The sequence below is a fragment of the Phalangium opilio genome, unplaced genomic scaffold (genome assembly GCF_054372755.1).
Source record: "Phalangium opilio isolate 3A_F unplaced genomic scaffold, DU_Popi_V2 ptg000024l_1, whole genome shotgun sequence".
Taxonomy (NCBI): domain Eukaryota; kingdom Metazoa; phylum Arthropoda; class Arachnida; order Opiliones; family Phalangiidae; genus Phalangium; species Phalangium opilio.
The window spans coordinates 357453-377364 of NW_028324155.1; the positions used below are offsets into that span (position 1 = coordinate 357453).

Consider the following 19912-nt stretch of genomic DNA (forward strand, 5'->3'; position numbering starts at 1 on the left):
GAAAAATATGTGGTCAGGCGCTTCAACGATCAGCGAGATAAGTTATACGTGCCATGACGTTTATCGTGGCTCATTCATAATGATTCCTCAAGCTCTCTACCTCAGGAATCTAGCGAACACTTAGGGAAAAACACTACACCATCATTCCTCGTAGGCTGGTAGCCGTATGCATTCCTGGTCTTATACGGTACAAAGTTCACTTGATTTTGCTCATCACCCTCCCTACCACTAAATTTGAAAGGGAAAGTGAAGAGTTATGCGATCGGCTTTTATATCGATTCGTCTGCTATTTATAAAATCAATCTGAACACCTATCTTCGAATGATTTTAAAAAATCCTAGTATATTCACATTTCATTGATAAATTAAAAGCTAATACACATCCGACCAAACGCATAACACACGGTCTACCAGCTAAGTATTATCCGCAACACTCATGATATTGCGCGAGATCTCATAAACCTTGCACGCTCAAACGGATATTTTGTTACCTGAAATTTGGGGTAGAACCTTTACTATATCAGTAAAATCTGAACCTATTCTCATTTTAAAAATCACTGGCAGATGTTTCCTAAATGGTTCACTAAGCATTTAGCACTATGCAGGTAGATCTTATAATTTTGTCCTGAATTGATAAAAAACTTGATTTTCCACTTCACCTTACCTTTAATCGAATAGCTTGTTTGTATTTTCTAGATTAGCATAAATTCATATTGTGACGTCAGATCCTGGGCTTTTGACCTAAAATAGGGTGGGGTTAGGTTGTTTGATAAGCCGTTTCGCGAAGAACGTATTCAGGGCATGCGTAAAATAAGATTAAAACGTGAAAACAATTGTTCGGACGAAAACATCGCTCTCATTCGGAACGAAATGGCCTCGACCAAAGGTTCTACGGGTTCAGCAAGGAAAGAAAAAGTAACGGAAACGACGCCAACTGTATTCGATACCGATTTCTCACGCAAATTCCATTCTGGCCAGTATGGGAAACGTAATTTGCAGGACCATTTTTCATACCGTGGAAGTCTACCACAAGAAAACGGCCTGGCATCAAAATCTGTTGTACTTGTTTGTGTGATTTGCAATTCTATATTTCATGGCAATAACCCAAACAACTTTGAAAGACACCCAAAGGTAAGCAAGATTTGTTTTAGGGAACTTAAAATCCGTCTGATATTGGTGAAACTCACGTTTTCTGTTAGCCTTGGGTTCAGCGCTTGCATTGCATTTGCTTTTTTTAGGGTATCACAGTGTTATGTTACGTTTATGGCAATGTTCAAATTATAGAATTTAAAGGTGTCACCGGCGCTGTTAAGATGGACACCGCCCTTAGTTCCGGGCGGGTAAGCATTATGCTTATCAACAATTTGGCCCCCTGGTCCCCCCAACCAGCGCCAGTGATTCCCTTAAAGAGAGGTAGGGTCACTATAATGAATTTCCTGTAAATGAAGTAAAATAATTAGTTATGCCAGTAAAACTTCCTATAAAAACAAACTGGTCGCATTGTCAAACCAAAAACCGCGACATGAGAAAAGGGAGATTAGGTTTCTACTATGTTTAGGTCAGTCGACATTTCACAGCACTGTCTGAAACCGGGCGCAGGAAGAAACGGCAATTAGAATCTGTATTATTTGTGGTATGTCAAGATCACTCGACAGTTCTTAGCACGGTATGTGGCAGGGGCGCGGGGGAGGAATGTGAATGAGATGTGTTCCACTAAGGTCACGGTGCTCGGGTCGCAAAATGTTTCTTCTTTCTCTATCCCTTTTAGTGTATGCAGTGTAATAAATATCAGAGCAACACTTATCATTGTGGACGGCCCCCAATGCTGCGGTGGGATGACGTCAATATACTACAGTGTAGATCTCGTTTACAGGGTGTAGATAATTACGTGTCATTGTAAGAATTTGAGATAGTTGAAAGAGTTAAATATGGAAAAAGCTTGAAAAACATTGCAAAGTCACAGATCTTAGCCTTGGAAGTCACCAAGTGACGTCCGAGGCTAAGATCTGTGACTTTGCAATGTTTGTAGCCGCCCGCTTTTCGCATATGAAACTTTTTGAACCATCTTAAATTCTTACAATGACACGTATTTATTTACATCCTGTATGCGAGGTCTGCACTGTAGTATGTTGACGTCATCCGACCGCAATATTGGGGGCCGTCCACAAAGATAGGTGTTGGTCTGATCTTTACCACACTGTATAACATCCTGGCTTATAGATGCATTTATATACAGATTAAGCATGGCATGATTTTGAGGGAAACCGAGGAGAAAAAGAAACGATCCGCTTCAGCTTCGTTTCTGACTACGTCCTCTTTCAAACCACGGAAAATGTTAAAGCTTGACCCAAACTCCGAAGAGCAACTAGCGTTCCAACAATGTATGCTGGATATGGCCGCAGTGGACGGTCACACGTTTGACTTCATCGACAAATTGGCGTTCAGACGGTTCACTTCAATATTTTGCCCTCAAGTGCATGTACCCACACGCCGTACTCTAGTGCGACATTTGGAATCAGCTGTGGAGTCTATTAAACCGAAGATTTCGGTACTGTTGGGAAAGGTTTTAGAAAAATCTCTACATCTAACGCTTGACATATGGAGCACTAGACTTCGGGATTCCGTTTTGGCAATACGGTGTCACTTTATTGACGAGCAATGGTGTTTGAAAAACCTGCTCATTGGATTCATTCACTTCGGCGGCAGTCATACGGGCCAAAATATTTTAAAGGAGGTCAAAAACCAGTTGCTTAAAGTGGGAGTGAAACCCAGCCAGGTAAATCTTCACTTGCGATTTTAGTATGTTGCTATACGACTTGTATTTAAAACCAGATTTCAAACGTGTGCTCTGATAATGCCGCCAATATGATAAAGGCATTTAACATGACCGAAGTATTTGGACAACTGGAATTAGACGTATTAAGTACTTCAGTATCTACTCCTTTAGACACTCAGTCTACGGGTTTCGAAGAGCCAGCGGCTTCAGAATTCTATCGTAGCAAATGTTTTTTTCACTTGGTTATTCTTTAAAGGGATGGTTAAGAGGGGGATCAAGTAATGTTCTACAGATTCTGCTAATTATAAGACATGTCTTCATAGTGAAACATTTAAGAAATAACCCCAAATGTGTGTGAAACGTCCAAATCGGTTCAGATTTCAGCGTTTCATTCAACGTTGAACTTCCGACCAACCGTTCCTGTACCGTAACAATAAAAAGTGGCGTGGCACGCGCAATGTCGAGCGTAATTTGGTGCGAGAAGTGATGAACATTGTGCGCAATAAGATAAATGACGTAGATTATGCCAATAAAAGTTTAACGCTTGGTCCGAGGTGCGAGTTTTACTTTGTTGACGAAGTCTAAATCAGATATCAGTTTTAAATTCATACGGAGATGTCCCCCGTTTGTTTCATTTATACAGGGTGTTTCTGATAAGTCTGCCATAAATCAAGGGGCGTTTTCTTCGTGTCAAACTGAGTGGAAAGTGTCAAAGAACATGGGGTGTACAAGAATTTGCAACTGAGATATGGCCAATGTTTGGGGGCCATATCTCAGTTGAAAATTCTTGTACACCCCATGTTCTTTGACACTTTCCACTCAGATTGATCCAAAGAACACGCTCCTTGATTTATGGCAGACTTATCAGAAACACCCTGTCTATGTGAAAGAATCCACAGAACAATCACTTGATAAAATTGTACGCAATATCAATTGATTCCTTTTCATCCTTCCTTTAAAGAACCTTGTAAAGGTGTTTATCCTTTGTTACCTATAGCATTGTTTTTATAACCACTGCAGCAAAGAATTCATATATTTCCACTGAAGAACCGGATGGATCAGTACCATCAACATCCTCCGGTGTTATCTCTGGACGTATAAACGTTTTGCATGCAAACAATGTAGTAACAAATCAGACGAGACAAGCGTTCTTCAATGCCCCACCCGATATATTGGACGAATATATAACTTGCGAGATACCATTTGATCCGGAGTGGCAGAAAAAGCCATGTCTGGCTCATACGTTACAACTTGTAGTAAATCACAGTTTAAAGGCCTGTGACGTTGCTACATCTTTCGTCCAGAAAATAAATTCGTGGATATTATTCTTTCGTCGTTCCCCTAAATGGACCGAAATATTAAAGACACAATCTGGAGGCAGGGATTTAATCCTTCCGATCTGCACAAGATGGAATTCAGTTTTCCTAGCGATAGAACGAGTATCCGAGGTATTATTTTATTACAACAAGTTAACGGTACAACTATAATAACCCTTAAACGCGTGTCTCTTCACTTATCAGCCTGAAATGTTAGATGCTTTGATCAACGTACTTTCGCGGGCCAAAAACATGAAAGGTGGTCCCAAGATTACATTTACCATGCCAACACCAGCAGCTTCGTCTGAAGCGAAGGAGCTTTTGGACTTACTGAGACCGTTAAAAATGGCCACAGATAAGTTTCAACGAAAAGATGCCGTCTCGGGGGAAGTCATTGCTGAGATCCTTACAGTATTTTCTATGGTGTCCGATGTACAAGCTGATAGGTTTCATGTGGTACAAACTAATATTCTTGCCGAAATAAATAAGCGCTTCCAAAGCAGTTTAAACGATCCTGACTACGTAGCTGCTGCCGTTCTCGACCCACGTCTTAAAACTGAATTCTTTAAACGTAAGCGTAATTGTTTGTTTAAACCGTATTGTTGCTACTATACAACAAGTTTTTTTAGCGCCATATTGCAAGCCATCGAACAAAGCCTTCCCTTCTGTTAAAAGTCCAACGGTGAAATGTGCTACAAATATTATTAAGAATTTGTTGACTGAAGACAACGGGCAAGAGTTCGATGGAGTAAAAGCAAGTTTGAACGAAGAAACACGGCCAACCTCATCAGTTCTCTTTGCCTATTTAAAAGCAAAAAAACCACGCCGATTGATAGAGTCACGTCAACCGAAAGACGAATTAGATCGTTACCTACAGGAAGGTCCTATGGATCTTTGTGGTGTTGGACCTTTGGATTTCTGGAGGGCCAACGAAGTTAAGTATCCTCGTCTTGCGAAATTAGTAAAGAGATATCTGTCTATTCCTGTATCATCGGCAGATGTGGAACAAACCTTTTCAATCGCAGGATCCATTCAACGAGCTCGTCGAGCAAAAATTAGTATTGAACATATATCGGATATACTCACATATCGAGAATATCGTCACTTGCAACTCCAACAAGAACCAGTCGAATAAGACGACCACTTAGCAACTTAATTTACCCCTTGTTAAAAAGAAGGTACCCACTAAAATGTTTCACCGCTATCTACACAATAAAGAATATTTAAAATTGTAACTATTATGTATCCATGTACCTAATTAAAGATAATACGTGCATTTGAATTAACGTAAAGGTAACAGGACTCGTTACGTGGATGACCTAGAAGGACCTTATACTCGTTTTCCTTTAACATTACGTGTGACCTATAAGGTACTGATTATAAGTTTGTTACAATTAAAGTTTTCTAAGGATGCGGGGCTGAATTATTCTCATTGTAATTTCTGGGACTACCTTGAGGTTTTGTGAACGTGTCATAAATGTATGTAGGTATAACGAACATCGAAATAAATCATTGTAAACCACATTTGTCAAAACCAAAGATTTTCTTCCTTTGAATCGCGACCGTCGGACTTCGTTCGAGCCACCCACAGTGACTGACCCGAGAAATCGCCCTCGACAAACGTTTCCCTAACCAATTTCCAACCAAAACCATATTTCGTGGACAAAATACAATTTCAAGCAGCTACTCTTGCCTCCTTTTTATAATATTGGTATACCTAGTTTTGTTAGATTTGGTTTGGTTGAATTACGTTAGGTTAGGTGTTTCTGTATATTGATAACGATGGAGTTTGTCTGCCGGGATTGAATCAGTCACACACTTCAAAATCAGGAGCTAAAGTTCATGATTGTGTCTCACTTTTTTTTCAGTGCGCGAACGTTTTAAAATGTGAAGGTTTCTGAAGAGAGTTACAGAACATCCTTATCTCTAGATATGAGTTGTGGAAATTACTCGCTTTAAATAATCCGTTAAGAACGTTGTTTGAAAGTATTTATATAAAAAAACGTCAATATTGGAGTATATTTTCAGTGTTTGCTTACTAAAGAACTCCGTATGTGAGAGTTTGAGTAACGAAATATTGAAGAAAGCTTCGATACATGAAGGTGTTATATGCATTACTACGGTTGAAAACTTCTCAACAAGAAGGCTTTCGAAAAATTCAAGTTATGAAGACTTTTTTGTGATGTTTTCTTTATCTATATTCGTTACAATATGATATTAATGTGAAGATTACCTGCTGAAGAAAAGTATATATTTCATAGGGGGTTTGTGAAGTGAATATGCCCACCTTTGGTGGTGGGTAGGGAGATTAAAATTGGGGATGCGAATAGAAAACCGGAGGGGGAAAGGGGGGGGAATAAAATCTAAGGACATAAAACTAACGCTCCGTAAGCTTCCATGCTAAAAGAAAAGTCAGGGGGTAGTGGGGGATGGAACTCATTAAAGCTTCCCCTAACCCCCTAAAACCTTCCTCCCTCTTCTTCTTCTTCTTATTTCAACTAGGGACATGAAAAAGAGATTGCGTCACTAGTAGAATTTCGATTGGAAGAACCGACATCACGTGATGGGTGTTCCTGGGTATGTTACTAGTACGTTTTAAAGCCTGACGCTTCTTACCCCTTTCTCTCTTCCCCCGCTTTTTTCAACCCCCCCCCCCCAAAAAAGATTCGGTTTACATCCTATATCCCCTCTTTCCCTTAACATTTTTGGGCCTTAGCTATAGAGGAGTATGGAACGGAAGGGCAGGGGTCAAAAAGAAACGCCGCAGTACGCGTATATGCATATGAGAGCCGTCATCAGCGCCTTGGAAACTAGGGCGCCCTTTTTTTTCCTTCGTTTTTTCCTCCCCCCTTTTTGGCAGCAAAAACTAAAATTACAGTACGCTAAGCCTCCAGGGGAAAAGGAAGATGGCAAGGAGGGGGGAAGGGAATGAATTTGAATAAGGGCAAAAAAATTCAGGGGGAGATGAAATTTTGGGGAGGAGATTATGCGCGTGCACTGCCCCCTTTTTAGACTTTTTCGGGGGAGTAGAAACCCTCGCGCACCAACCCTAAAATTGACAGAGAACGAGAGAGAGAGAGGGATGCGAGGGAGGAAGAGAAAAGGAGCAAAAAGAAGCTGATAGGGATGAGAGAGGAAGAAGGGAAAAGAGAGAATCCAGAGAAGAGAGGAGAGGAGAGAAAGAAAGAAAGAAAAAAAAACAGGGTATCGACAAAAATGGCGTCGGTGAATCCATGGAAAAGAAGAGAAGCTCAGTGTATCTGAAAAGAAGGCAAAACCTTCCCTTCCTCTCTCTCTCTCTCATCCACGCACTTCCATACTTCGTTATAGAACGACGCATAATGTAGCCAGTCGCGTCGAGGGAGATGAGATTAATATAAAAAGCGAGAATGAATAAAAAAAACCGGTTTTAATGAGCGGGAAAATTAGAGATAGGAAAAGTGATCACCATCCTAGGCGGCTTCGGTTGTATTTCTCTCTCCTCCACCTTCTCTTCCCTTCTCTTTTAGTCGAGTTTTTTCTTTCCTTTACTTTCCCTCGTTTTCCCAAACTAACATTATTAGAGAGATCAGTCTGCCAGCTTCGCTAATTAGATGAGCCTAGGAAAATTTTTAAAGAGTCAGATAAATTTTTATCTATTTTTTTTTTCTTCTTCTTCTCTAGCTAGGGCTTGTACATCGCTAGCTCTGGCAGCTAGTTTTCTCTCGTTGCTAGAAGCGTCTAAAAGAGCCGATCTCTCCCTAGGGATAAGGAGAAAGGACGCGGAAAATGGCTTCTACTTTAGCACCCGCACCCTCACTCCTACCTAGATTCGCTTCTTCCTAGCTGTATCCCATCCATTTTCAAAAACTCGTTCGCCTTCTCACCCCTTTTTGAACCTTTTTCCAACAAATCTACAGAGAGGGCTAAAGACAACGTATTTACCGGCCCTTTTAACGCCACTGAGTTTTCAAAATAAATTAACTTTTTTTTCTTTCTCGCTCTCTCTTCTTCTTTACGTTGCGCTATCCCGTTTTAACCCTTTCTCTTCCCGAAGCGTGTAAAAGCGGGTTTTAAAAGCCAGCTATATTGCGCTGCCTATATACAAAAGCCAACTAACCTAGGGCGGAAATGAGGGGGAAGAAAAGGCGCAACTATCCGAGCGCGTGGCTGTTAAGCTAAGATTATAAGAACGAATTAACCCTAAACCGTGTAATATACTAGCTCGGCCAGCGTTCTATCCAAAAAAACACCAAAAAAATAGTTCCTATCTCTAAACTCCAATCTAAAACAACGATGCGAAAAAGGCCTAAGGGGGAAGCGCGGTTCTTTATATTATAGAATGCGTACCAAAGGGGTACGGAATTTTCTACAACAGAATTGCTAAGCCTAACGTAGCTTCCCAATGATCCATGAATTAAATCAATCCTCGTAAGAACAAATTATGAACAATTATACTCATAAAGATATGGTCAGACGTTCTCTTGTTATACCCTACTCAGAAAACCATCTTCTCTTTCAAACCTTGTGTTTTCATACAACCAATTGAACAACCCATCAAAGACCAGGCATAGAATGTATGAATAGTCACCTCATAAGCTAATTTCCAATATGGCGGGTATCTGACTGAGGGAACCGAAAATAGCCTGATATTCAATTCCCGTGTATAGTTTTGGACAGATAACTCAGATTGGTTTCATAAAAAGGTGAGTAATACATTCTTGTAAGGTATGAATATATTCTTGGCGTTAGCCAGCAAGCGTCGGTATCGCCGGTAACGCGATTAAGCCTAGTCTAGTAAAACGCTTACATATATTCCTCTTCTAATTAGTTTTTCTCTAAGCGTGGATCCGACGGGAGGGGGGTTTGTGAGGGGGTTGCTGTATCGAGAATAGACTGGGGGGTAGAGAAGAGGTAGGGCGGGTGCCCTGGCTAATGAAAGAAAAAGCAAAAACAGTCAGGGCCAAGCTAGCTAACCCCCCTCCCCTACGTCCAACTCCACCCCGTCCGACGTTATTGATCTTTTATATTAATTTTGGCCCATCTTCTTTTCTCGTTAGGGTTAGGCGGAAAAACACTTCTCTCGCTCTTCACCCCCTCTCCTCCCCTTGTTTCTCAAAAATAAGGCTCTCTTTTTACCAGGAGTTGGTGCGGAATGAAGGTTTGAGAGGTGGACTGGGGGGGGGAGAGAAAATAAGGGCTGGAATGTTATAGGGCTATCTCCTCCTACGTTAATGCCAAGGAGGATTAACAATGGATATGAAATGAGATCGTTACTTTTGGGCTTGAAACGTTTGACAAGTTTTACCTTTCTCAAACAAGGGGAAAATAACCGTTTAATTTATGGAATTTCTTCCTTTAAGTATTTCTTATTTTCTACGTGATTAAATAGCTACAAAACTAATCTGACACATTTAATAAAGTAGTATTAAATTTCGAATTATTTCCCTAGAACTGGTTTTTCTATTCCGTAGTGTTGATAGATCATTTGATAGTCAAGAGATAAATGCTACTAGTTAAATTTGAATCAGTTCTCAACTAACGTGGTTTGCAGATGACCTGACAACACTGCACGGAAGTTGAAGATGAAAGAGAGAAGAGGAGAGGAATTTTCTGTAGCCTCGTTTGTGAAAAGTATCTTTAGGCTTAAGGCCGTGATTTAGTTTAACTTCCTTAATATGATGACGAATTTCTACACCTAAACCTACGTGAAAAATTTAAATACGCTTAAATGCATTTTTTATGAATGTCATCGTATAAAGGACCCCCGTCAAAATCCTCCTTGGTAATACCCCCGCGCTCAGTCCGAACCAGTAATTGCGGAAGAAGAGGAGGGCGGTCGGGCTCTTTTTAGCTTTGGGCGTAGCCAAACGGATATACCCGGCGTGCGGCAGTGATAACCATTTCCAAAAGATTCTTATTTTTAATAAAGGAGGCTGTAGATTGGAGGCCTCATTTAGCGAATTAATGCCCTGATATTTTTTTGCTTCTTTCTTTTCCTAACGCCTAAGTTAATTAACCTAAAACCGTGATTTGAAACCATCAGATTTTATCAAGACCATTGCTTTTAAGCCTCTTTATGATTATAGTTGTCGTTTGTAATGCTGTTCAATTTGCAAGATAAACACAGCTTCAAAATTCGGAGCAAAAACCAAGGGGATTTTATCGAGACACTTTTAATTAAAATTATACCAAGTAGATTATAAATTTGTATTAACAGAAGAAAAAACAGAAGCTACAATGTCTCTTCTATTATAGATTTTTCTGGTATTGTTTACATGCTTTAGAGTATACTATAGCTAGCTCCATAACCATTAGAGTTCACGAAAGATAAATAGTGGAAACCCTGGAAGTTTTCTTCTCCCTGAACATAATTGCGCGGCGGGTGAAACATTTCTACAGGCGCCGTAGAAAACGCATTGTTGATTTTAAGAACAGATTTATAATGGTTAATTATGATAAAATGTGATTACGGAGTCGATTTAAAATATTTTCGTAATATTTTATGAAAGACAAAGGAGCAATTGGATCACGTTTCAGTTCGAGAGTCGGTCGAGACAAAAGGGGAAAAATGTCTGCTAATTTAGATCAAACAAAAGGTTTGTTGATACAAAAGCTTAAGGCTTTTAACTAAATTTCTCATAATTATTACCTTAATGCCTTCAGAGGGCTTTTTAATCTTTAATCGCCTTTGATTTATAGAATACATTAATTGGGATATTCACGAGATATCCTGGTGAGAGATGAGCCGGAGGGATAGGGCATGAAAATATGACACTGTTTAGCTTCAAAGGTTTCGAATCAAAAATGCATTTATGGAATTCTTCAGTAACGTTCAGCTTTTGCAACAATTATTTTAAGATGGTGTCATTTGATTGGTTACATCCGATAAGATCAACAGTATGACGATACCAAGACGTCAAACCACTATCACGACCCCTAGGCCACAAAAGGGGCCTCGTATCATTTTGTGCCAAGTTAAAATGAAGCGCCGCTAAAAGGTTATAAATTCGGTTAACTCTCGGGTCGACCGCGACGCGTCGCCTTGAGAGGTTTTGATAAACGACAATCGCTATATAACAATAATTTCGAAATTAGGACGAGATCTAGCGAGCGCGCGGCGCGAGAGCTCCGCTTTTAAAGCATTCCTTACACCACGAGACTAGCCTCACCATCAATGTATATTCGTTTCGCGCCAAGTTTGTCATCAGAAAAGGGTATAAGCGCGCGCGCTTTCTTCCCTTCCCGCCTAAAGAAGGAATAGAAGCCTTGGCTTGTCCGCGTAATCCGAGGCCTCCCGCTCTTTCTCTCGGCTGTAGGGAGAAGACGGAAGAGGCTGCGAGCTTGGAGATGGAGTGTTCCAAGCAAGCAGGATGAGATGAGAGGATGAAGGGTAGAAGGGGGGTCAAAGGATGAAAGACAAGAGCTAGAAATGGTAAAAGAGTTGGGAGGTGAGATGGAGGGGGAGGGGAGGGGGAGTTTACGCCCCCTTTCCCACCAGCTTTATACTCTAGACAGACGTCGTCCATTCCATTCGTAGCATTTTTCGACCGCAGCTAAAATGGGTTCACTCGGCGAATAATAGCGAAAGCCGCTTATAAAAGCTAATAAAAGATTCGATTGCAATTCAACAGTCGTCCTAGGCAGAGAAACTCATTCCGCGGGCGAAAACGTAGCCAAGGAACGCGCCGCACGCCGCCGTCCCAGGGACACGCACTAGCTGCGCGCGACAGATAGCTTTTTAGCAAACTTATAACCCCCGGATCCACTTTTCCATCGGCATACAGTATCGTTCTCGAAAAGGGGCTTAAAATTTTCTCCTTCCACCACTTGAAAACGCGTACGTCTAGATAATTACCTTCCTGACTAGGAGAAGGAGATCGTCGTCCTCTAATCAATTTGCTCGTCTTCAATGAAAGGTGTATACAAAATTTTTAAAACGTTACGCCCCAATATATCAATTGGAAATGTTTTACGGATTAAACTATTGTTTAGTGTATAAAGTACATCCGTTAAAATTACGGAATTATAATCCGACTCAATGGAGTATATTAATTTACAGAAAGGTATATATTATTTTCTTTAGACAACTCTTTTCAGAGAGGGATTATGTCTCTATGGTGTTTGCGGTCAACTCCGTTGACAAAACCGAGATACTTTACTTAACGTTAGACAAAAGAAACACTGAAAGAGAAATCAAGCCCAACTCTCTTCATTGTGGAAGACCGTATTTGGCCCACTTTAAAATTAAATATTCCCTAAACTATATAATACATTAATTATTATATTTCGTTTAAAGCATTCGGTTAATTTCTATGAATAAATGAAAATTGCAGTTACAAGTATTGAAAATTCACAAAGGATATTTGTAGCTAATTTCAGACAATGTATATAGCTATAAGTCTCGATGCCGTTTAATTATCTTAAACAAATACAGAGCTACAGATACAATACGTAAACATGCCCCAGAAACACTGCATAAATTATAGAGAGAGAGAGAGGGAGAAGAAAATGTATAGGTGTACACTGACTGTAGTTCAATTAAGGCGGGATATGTCTCTAACCTCAATTAGGATTGTTTCGTTTTGCATTGCATCGAGTCTGATTTCCCACGCACTGAATTTTGAAAGAGAAGATCCTGCACCACGTGCGTTTATGTTATGGATATACGTATTCGAAACGCGATAATTCGGAGAATAGTATACGCCGCCGGTTGTAAACGAAGGGGGAGCGAAATATAAGATGCAAATGATGAGCCAATCAATATTAGGCTAAAAGCTAGCTAGCCGCGCCGTGAATCGCCTTTTAAAGGCGCTACAACCATTCGCCCGCGCCGCGTGCACGTCTCTCCGTCCTTATACATAGCCCAACCGAACCAAGGCCCGCGATATAATAAATAAAATATTTGGGCGGCCCTTGAGATCAGAGAGAAACGAACGACTCGACCTTTTAATTCGTTTCCTAGTTTTTAATATCGCGATGAAATATGAGTTAAAATATTAGTATTTTGATTTTAGATACGCTTGTAAAACGCGTCTTTGTTCTCAGGTTTGGAAAATTAATCAAAATCGTGGTTTTTCCACTCAGGGACTGATTACCGTAAAATTATTAACTAAATTGGAATTATAAACACCCTTATAGACTATGAAGAACTAAATTTTCCTTCAAAAAAGACCATAAGCTATCAGACACAGAAAAGGAAAGGGTTCACTCCTTATATTTTTGAATTTCAAGGAGCAAAATTCCGTGTTCGTTCCCACAAGTTTAATGATAGTTCAATAAAATTAATTTATCTCATAGTTACAATTTTAAATATTACTCCTTGTCACTCGCAAATTTACTGATTATTGAAACATACATGTCCCTCGAAAAGGCTTCAATACTATAGTCGCAAATTAATACATAAAAGTTAAATTAAAATACCGTTTGTTATAAAGAAATACTATTTGCGCAAATGTTTGTTTTGCTGAGCAATACAGAAATATTTCCGGTGTTTAAAATTTTAATTAAGATTTGTGGAAATAATATAGTTATCGAGCTTGTTTATTCCATTGTTTCTATATATAAGTATTAGTTTTAGCCCTGCACAAATTGCCTATTATCAGTGCCCTTATCGCAAACGATTTCAACACCCATATTAGCCGAAAATAACGTTTTAGTCGTCTTTCTAAAATGTTATTCTATAGTTAACGCGTTAAATAATTAAATAAACGCTAATATTAGAAAAATGAACCCATTTAACATAAAGAAACTCATACAATTAAGATATTACCTAGATCCTAAAAAACAAAAGATTTCCAAAAAGGTGCTTGGTACTGGTGGAATGTTTGCGGGTTAGGACGTGGTCATTGAAAAGGCCAAACATAAACCCTGAAAAGGGGGGGGGAGGAGGAGGAAGAGGAGGAAGGCAAGGAAGCTGAGCTCGAGAGATGGAAAACGGGGGCTAAAATGCAAAGGGGGGGGCAGGAAAACGAGGCTATTTCCCTATACTAGGCGCAACTACCAGACTGATGTAATTGCAACGCCGCTCTCTGCTGGCGAATACCGACAACGCTAGCTAGTCAAGATACCAAGCTGAATTTCTCGAAATAAAGCCTGTCGGTCACGTAAACGTATACAAGCGAATGGTACGGCATTGTCGCTTAACCTAATAGGCCTTTTCACGTCGACAACACCAGAGAGAAGCTGGAGAACTCTTCGGAGAACGGCCGCCCTACAGAGAGCGACGTCGCTCCGGCGAAATTTTCTCTTCGCAGCCTCCGCAGCTTCCTCATCCCTTCTTCTTTTCTCGGTGGAGAAAGAAAAGACAAGGGCATCTAACCCTTTCGGCACTCTTCTCCTTTTCATAAAAGAAAGGTGACGTAGGCCTTTATTCTTAAGGAAGCGACTCAAATAGACTAGCCGCGCATACTACTACTAGTTGTAAAAGAGGGCTCATTCTGCCCCAAAAAATGTCAATTACCTCGACGCTAACCGAAAGGATTACGCTGCCGAGGCTTAGCGATGACACAAAACCCTCCCGAAAACGCCGCGAGAAACGAAGCGTTTTTGTTTGCGAAAACGCTTTGTGTTGGACGACGATACGCTTTCCCCTCCCTTGCCCGAAAAACAACGTGTAAACATCGCCCACAAGGATCCAAATTAAGGATTAATCGCGCGTACATATCCGATGGAAAATGGAATACATCGAGTAAAGATTAAACCCGTGGAAATATTATCAGGCTGCCACGGTATATATATATTATTGATAATAGGCTTAGCTAAATTTAAGAGTACAGATACACAATTCTAGATAAATATAGCTTAATTTCAAGTATGTAAAAACCACGACATTCATATATATATAAATAAATTTAAAAGGCATATCAATCTGTCAACAAATGCTTATTGCACTTCATAAATACATTACAAAAATATAAAATGGAGAGAAAAATTCAAACAACATTCATTTAATATAAAAGGAAGTGAAGGATGCGATTAATTATATGGTTTAAAATAGATTATAAAAGGTTCAATAAACTAGGTATATATTGTAGCTTTGGAAACATACGCTAAAACTAGTTTCACAGAACGCTCTAACCTAACGTTACACCGCGTTAAAATTCTTCACGTTAACTTACGTAACGGGGTGAAAGGGTACGCTTTTCCATCTTCTAAAGAATTGGGATTGAAACCGGTTTTAACAACGGTTTCCTTCCAAACGCCTGATTCCGTGGCGCGATTAAACGGGGAATGGGAGTATAAAAATATCCGGTTTTCGGTTTTCTGAATTAGAATCTACTCTAGATTATAACAGGGGCGAGAAAGAATAAGGCAAAGGCCTACCGGTGTTTTACACGCGGTGTGCAGACGCGCACGTCGTTTTGATGGAAAAACGGCTGCTGCAAACGCGCACAATAACATTGGCAACGAGTTATCCGGGTTGCCAAACCTTTCTTTGGTTAAACTAATAGTAATATACCGTCCCCGTGTTTTACTACAAAACACCGGGCTTTATACCTAAAAGGGGACCCTGTAATTGTTAAGAGAGAGAGAGAGAGTGAGCTAGGGATAACGACCGACCTTTAAGATGACCCTAATTTACTTTTCATTTCGTCTTTAGTACGCTCGAGGGGGAATTGTATCTATAATAACAATCTTACGGATCCATAAGAGAGAGAAGGATGAAGGATGGATGAGGCACATTTTATTCGTGAGGAACGAATTGTAAAACGAAATAATTTATCAACTATATATAAAATAATAATAGAAAACAGACGAGCAGTTTTGTTTTTAATGGAATTACGAAAACACAAAAATCAAAATCAAAAAAATTAAATCATAAACACTGATGAATTGAATTAAAGTATATGGCAAGCGGGAGTTCTTGAATAATTATAGAAGGCGCGTGGATGGATGGAATTCAAAATAAACCAAGGGATTTTTTTTTAATTAAAGATAATTAAATAAGTAAAGAGAAGTACCTTTAAGTTTATATTTCTAATATTTGTAAACGTTTTTCTCGGGGCACGGTCAAGAATCGTGTCGAAGAAGCCGCGGCTTGACGACGGACGAAGGCGATGATGTTGACCTTAGCATCATCGCGAAAAAGGAAATTCGCGACCGACGGGTTCGAAGCCGTGGGATAGAAAGAGAAGAGAGACTAGGTGGGCCTTCGGACAAGCCAGCCGCACCGAGCGAAGGGGGTCCGGTGACGATACTCTTAAACGCCGACGCCGCTACCCGTGCCAGCTCTTGGAGAAGAGATTCCAGAGAAGAGAAGAGAGAAGACCGTTCGCGTACAGTGTCGAATTGTAAAAAAAAAGAGCCGGGGCCCCGCGCGCCGATGCCGTTTTCCGGAGAAAATTTTGTGGCGGGCGGCGGCCGAGAGCGCCGAAGAGAGAAAGAGAGGGTGGAAAAGACGACACCACCACGCTTGAAGAAGAAGAAGCTCTAGAGAGAGAGAGAGAGAGAAGAGAAGAGAGAACGGATGCCCCGTGGCCTCCTGCGCACGGACGTCCGTACTAAGGGGGGTCCTCGGGAAACGACCCGCGCGACTATACTAAAGCTCGCGCCTTTTCTTAGGGGAGAACGACGGCCACCGTTATATTAAAAGGGCACCCGCGACCTCCGTCGAGCGCTCTTTCGTCGACGGCCTTACCCGGGAGCTCTTAGGAGAAGCTATCCCTAGCATCCGTAAAGGAGAGAGCCGGGAGAAACTTTACGGCGCCGGTGCAAAAGGGTTGCAGCCATTCATCTCCTTCCTTGACGACCCCCCACCACCCACGAAATCCTCCTTCCTCATCCTCTCCTCCGATACCCCTTTCTCTCCCAGCTTCTTCTTAGTCTTCTTCTTCTTTCGCTTTTTCCAACCCCCACCACGCACGCACCCCCCTATATTCCACCTTCTCCTATACTATACACATAGGAGTATGGGAATATTCCACCCTATTCCTATCTCCTCCTCCGCCTTCTCTCAGTATACCAAAGTCTTTCTCCACCTCTCTCTCCCCCCGGGCGTTTTTCAACCGTTCCCTTCTTAACCCTAACGGTGTTTTTACAGAAATGGAAGAAGCGGGACTAGAAGGCTTATTCCAAGGAGCTAGGGAAACGAGAAAAATCCCGCTACAAGGCGTATACTGGTATTTCCTCCGTAGCTTCTAAAACCGGTAACACCGGCCTTGCTTACTTTATATGCAATTTTTTTTTTAAATTCCTTACAGGCAGGCGTAAAAGGAAGAGACTAGCGTATATATTTTCTAAAACTCGAGTAGTACCCTATGTAACGGTGAAATTCGAGCGGCGGGTTCTACTTTAAGCCAAAGCTTTTATCGATTTTTTTTTCTTTTTTACTTTTTTTTTCACCCGCGTTGCTAAGGAATTCGAGATTAGACTCTGGATATACGACCACCATGAACCACCATCATCCGACAGAAGAAAAGAGAAGAGCTTTTTGCTCTAGAGTCCACCAAGATGGAGGAGGAAAGAAGAGGGGGAGGGATAAAGGAAGAGGATGAGGAGAAGTGGGAGTTTTGAGGATGGAAAAAGAAGAAAAAATTACTTTCTCTAGAGGAAAGACATGTTTGCGTAAAGAATGGGATGGGGGGAAAACGGAGAAGGTGGTGGAATGAAAGATGATACTCTGGCATCGGATTTTATCTTTGGAAAAACACATAGGCTTAGGAAATTTACGCGTACAAAAGAAATCGATAAATTTTTATACCAAGGAGTATGACAAAAAATAGACAAAACTCATACATGAAAATTAAAATAATTATATAATATAAAATAAAAACTAATCATCACCGTTTCTCCATCTCTCTCTCTCTCTCTCTCGGGAATAGAAGAGGGAAAAGCAAAGGCACCGAAAATCCCGTAAACTCGTGTTTGAAGGAATTTCAATTTTTGGCGCCAATCGTCGTTTGGCTTACAGCACCAGCACGTACGCGCGCGCGCCGCCTGAATTTGGCGCCACCATAAGGAAAGGCGTCAAACGGTGGCGTTCCTCGACACCAGGCCACGTTTGTACACTTGATCAATGTCTACATACGTTTTACATTATTCCCAAAACGTCGTCAGGAGTAGTAAATAGGATGGGGCGCGCGCGCACCAAATATTTCCGCTCGCGCCGATTCCTCGCGTTTCCACCAGAATTTGAAAACAACACCGCGCGGATACCAGCGGACCAAGCGCTTTTTCCGAAAAACTCACTGAACGAGTTAAAAACTGACTGGACCACTTTCTCCCATCGACGGGTCGCTACTGACACGGTAGTAGCTTCTTTACCGTCTGAACTACCGGACATTTTCCACCATCAAAGGGGAGAGAAAGGCCTAAAAAACGTTTCTACTCCTTTGAAAAAACGTATAATCCCATGGTCGTAGGAAAAATTCTTTCTCTTCTATACTCCATCCCGGCGGCATGGTAAAGAAGACGGTCCCCGTTATATAAGAGTAAAAAACTGCGCGGGGGTAAGAAAAAGGTCTTGTCCACCGCGAACGGAGCGTAAACGGTAAAAGGGCGACAAAAACTGGTAGCGAGACGAGTTTTTTTAGCGTCGACCCTACACGAGAAGATCAAGAAGAAGAACACTATAAGAAGAAGAAGAAGAAGAAGAAGAAGTCGGCCCCCCTTCTTCTTTCATTCTCTCCTCTCTCACTCCGCGTCTCCATCTCACGCGTTTTTATCCGAGATACAAAACTGGTCATGAACCTTAGGACGAGGGAGCCCCTTCTAGCTTGGAGCGACGCTCGTTTTTCAAAAAATTTTCAAACAACCCCATCGCGGCGCAAAGGAGTAAGGGTTAGAGGCCGACCACGCCAAAAATCTAAACACACAGCCCGAAGGAAACGGGGGTAGGCAAGTTCACGAAATAGGGGCATGCCTATCGAGTACGCGGCAGTTGGTGGCAGAAGCTGCGAAAAACTGGTTCACCCCTTTAACCTAATAGAGTACAAGGGGTTTCGCTCGCTCAAATAAAGAACGCTTTTCCTATTCTCCCCCCCCTCCTTCACCTACCCATAGCTCTTATATACGATGCTGGTAGAAATTAATTCAATTTCCCAATGAATATTGTCCATTTGGAATCACACTTATGTAAGAAATTGCACGGCATTAGCTATTCAACCAAATGACCAAAAACAGAGCTTCTATAGCTTTGTGGTACAAAACACTGATAATTGTAACTTAAAAATTATACAGTCAAAGTTACATACGACGATCTGGGTCCGGATGAGCTATAGTTCGTGGAGTAATGACCCATTGAATGGAGTGGTACTGAGAGGGGAGGAGTTACGGGGACGTGACGTCAATATTGGTAATCTAAATTGTAAGGCCTGAGCTGACGACCTCCAATATGGCTGCCAAAACCAAGGTAAGAGATAGCAAGGTGTGACCTCACGAGAAAGTTCGTGGTAGCAGACTATGGTTTGAGTTAGATATTCAAGTGAGGGCGAAATTTATTCTTGGATAATGTATACATACATATATATATATATATTTATATATGATTCAAAATTCTGACCGGTTTAGGACCAGGAGTAAAATCAAGAGCATATGAGCGCAGCACCTTTAGCGCGCGTATATATGCTCACGATTTGTTGGATGATGGCTGCGTATGAAGCATCTCCCCCTCTCTTGGCTTCCCTCATCATCCTCGTTTACCCTTTATTCCCTCTATCCTCCCCTATACTTTCTTATTCCAACCCCCTCCCCCCCTAGTCAGCTTCAATTTACGCAACACTGCGTAAGCCACCGAATAGGTAAAAGTCTATTCACCCCTTTCGCTTGAATATCGTGCGAAAATTTTTTTATCCGAGAATATGTTCAGGCTAGGGAACCCCTTTTCTTCCCTTATAGTCAGT

The 19912-nt window shown here is 41.1% G+C and overlaps 1 protein-coding gene across 5 annotated transcripts in view; it reads right to left on the bottom strand.

Moving 5' to 3' along the window:
- nab (NGFI-A-binding protein homolog) overlaps nt 1-19912 on the bottom strand; it is a 122487-nt gene that overhangs the window by 75855 nt on the left and 26720 nt on the right. Inside the window, exon 1 of one of the 5 annotated variants that reach the window (XM_089867591.1) lies at nt 17856-18529. The exons of 3 other annotated variants lie outside the window; for them this stretch is intronic. The gene's annotated coding sequence lies outside the window, so the exon portion shown is untranslated. Of the gene's footprint in view, nt 1-16033; nt 17077-17855; nt 18530-19912 lie in introns of those variants that run through there. One more of the 5 variants, XM_089867590.1, reaches the window with a different exon arrangement.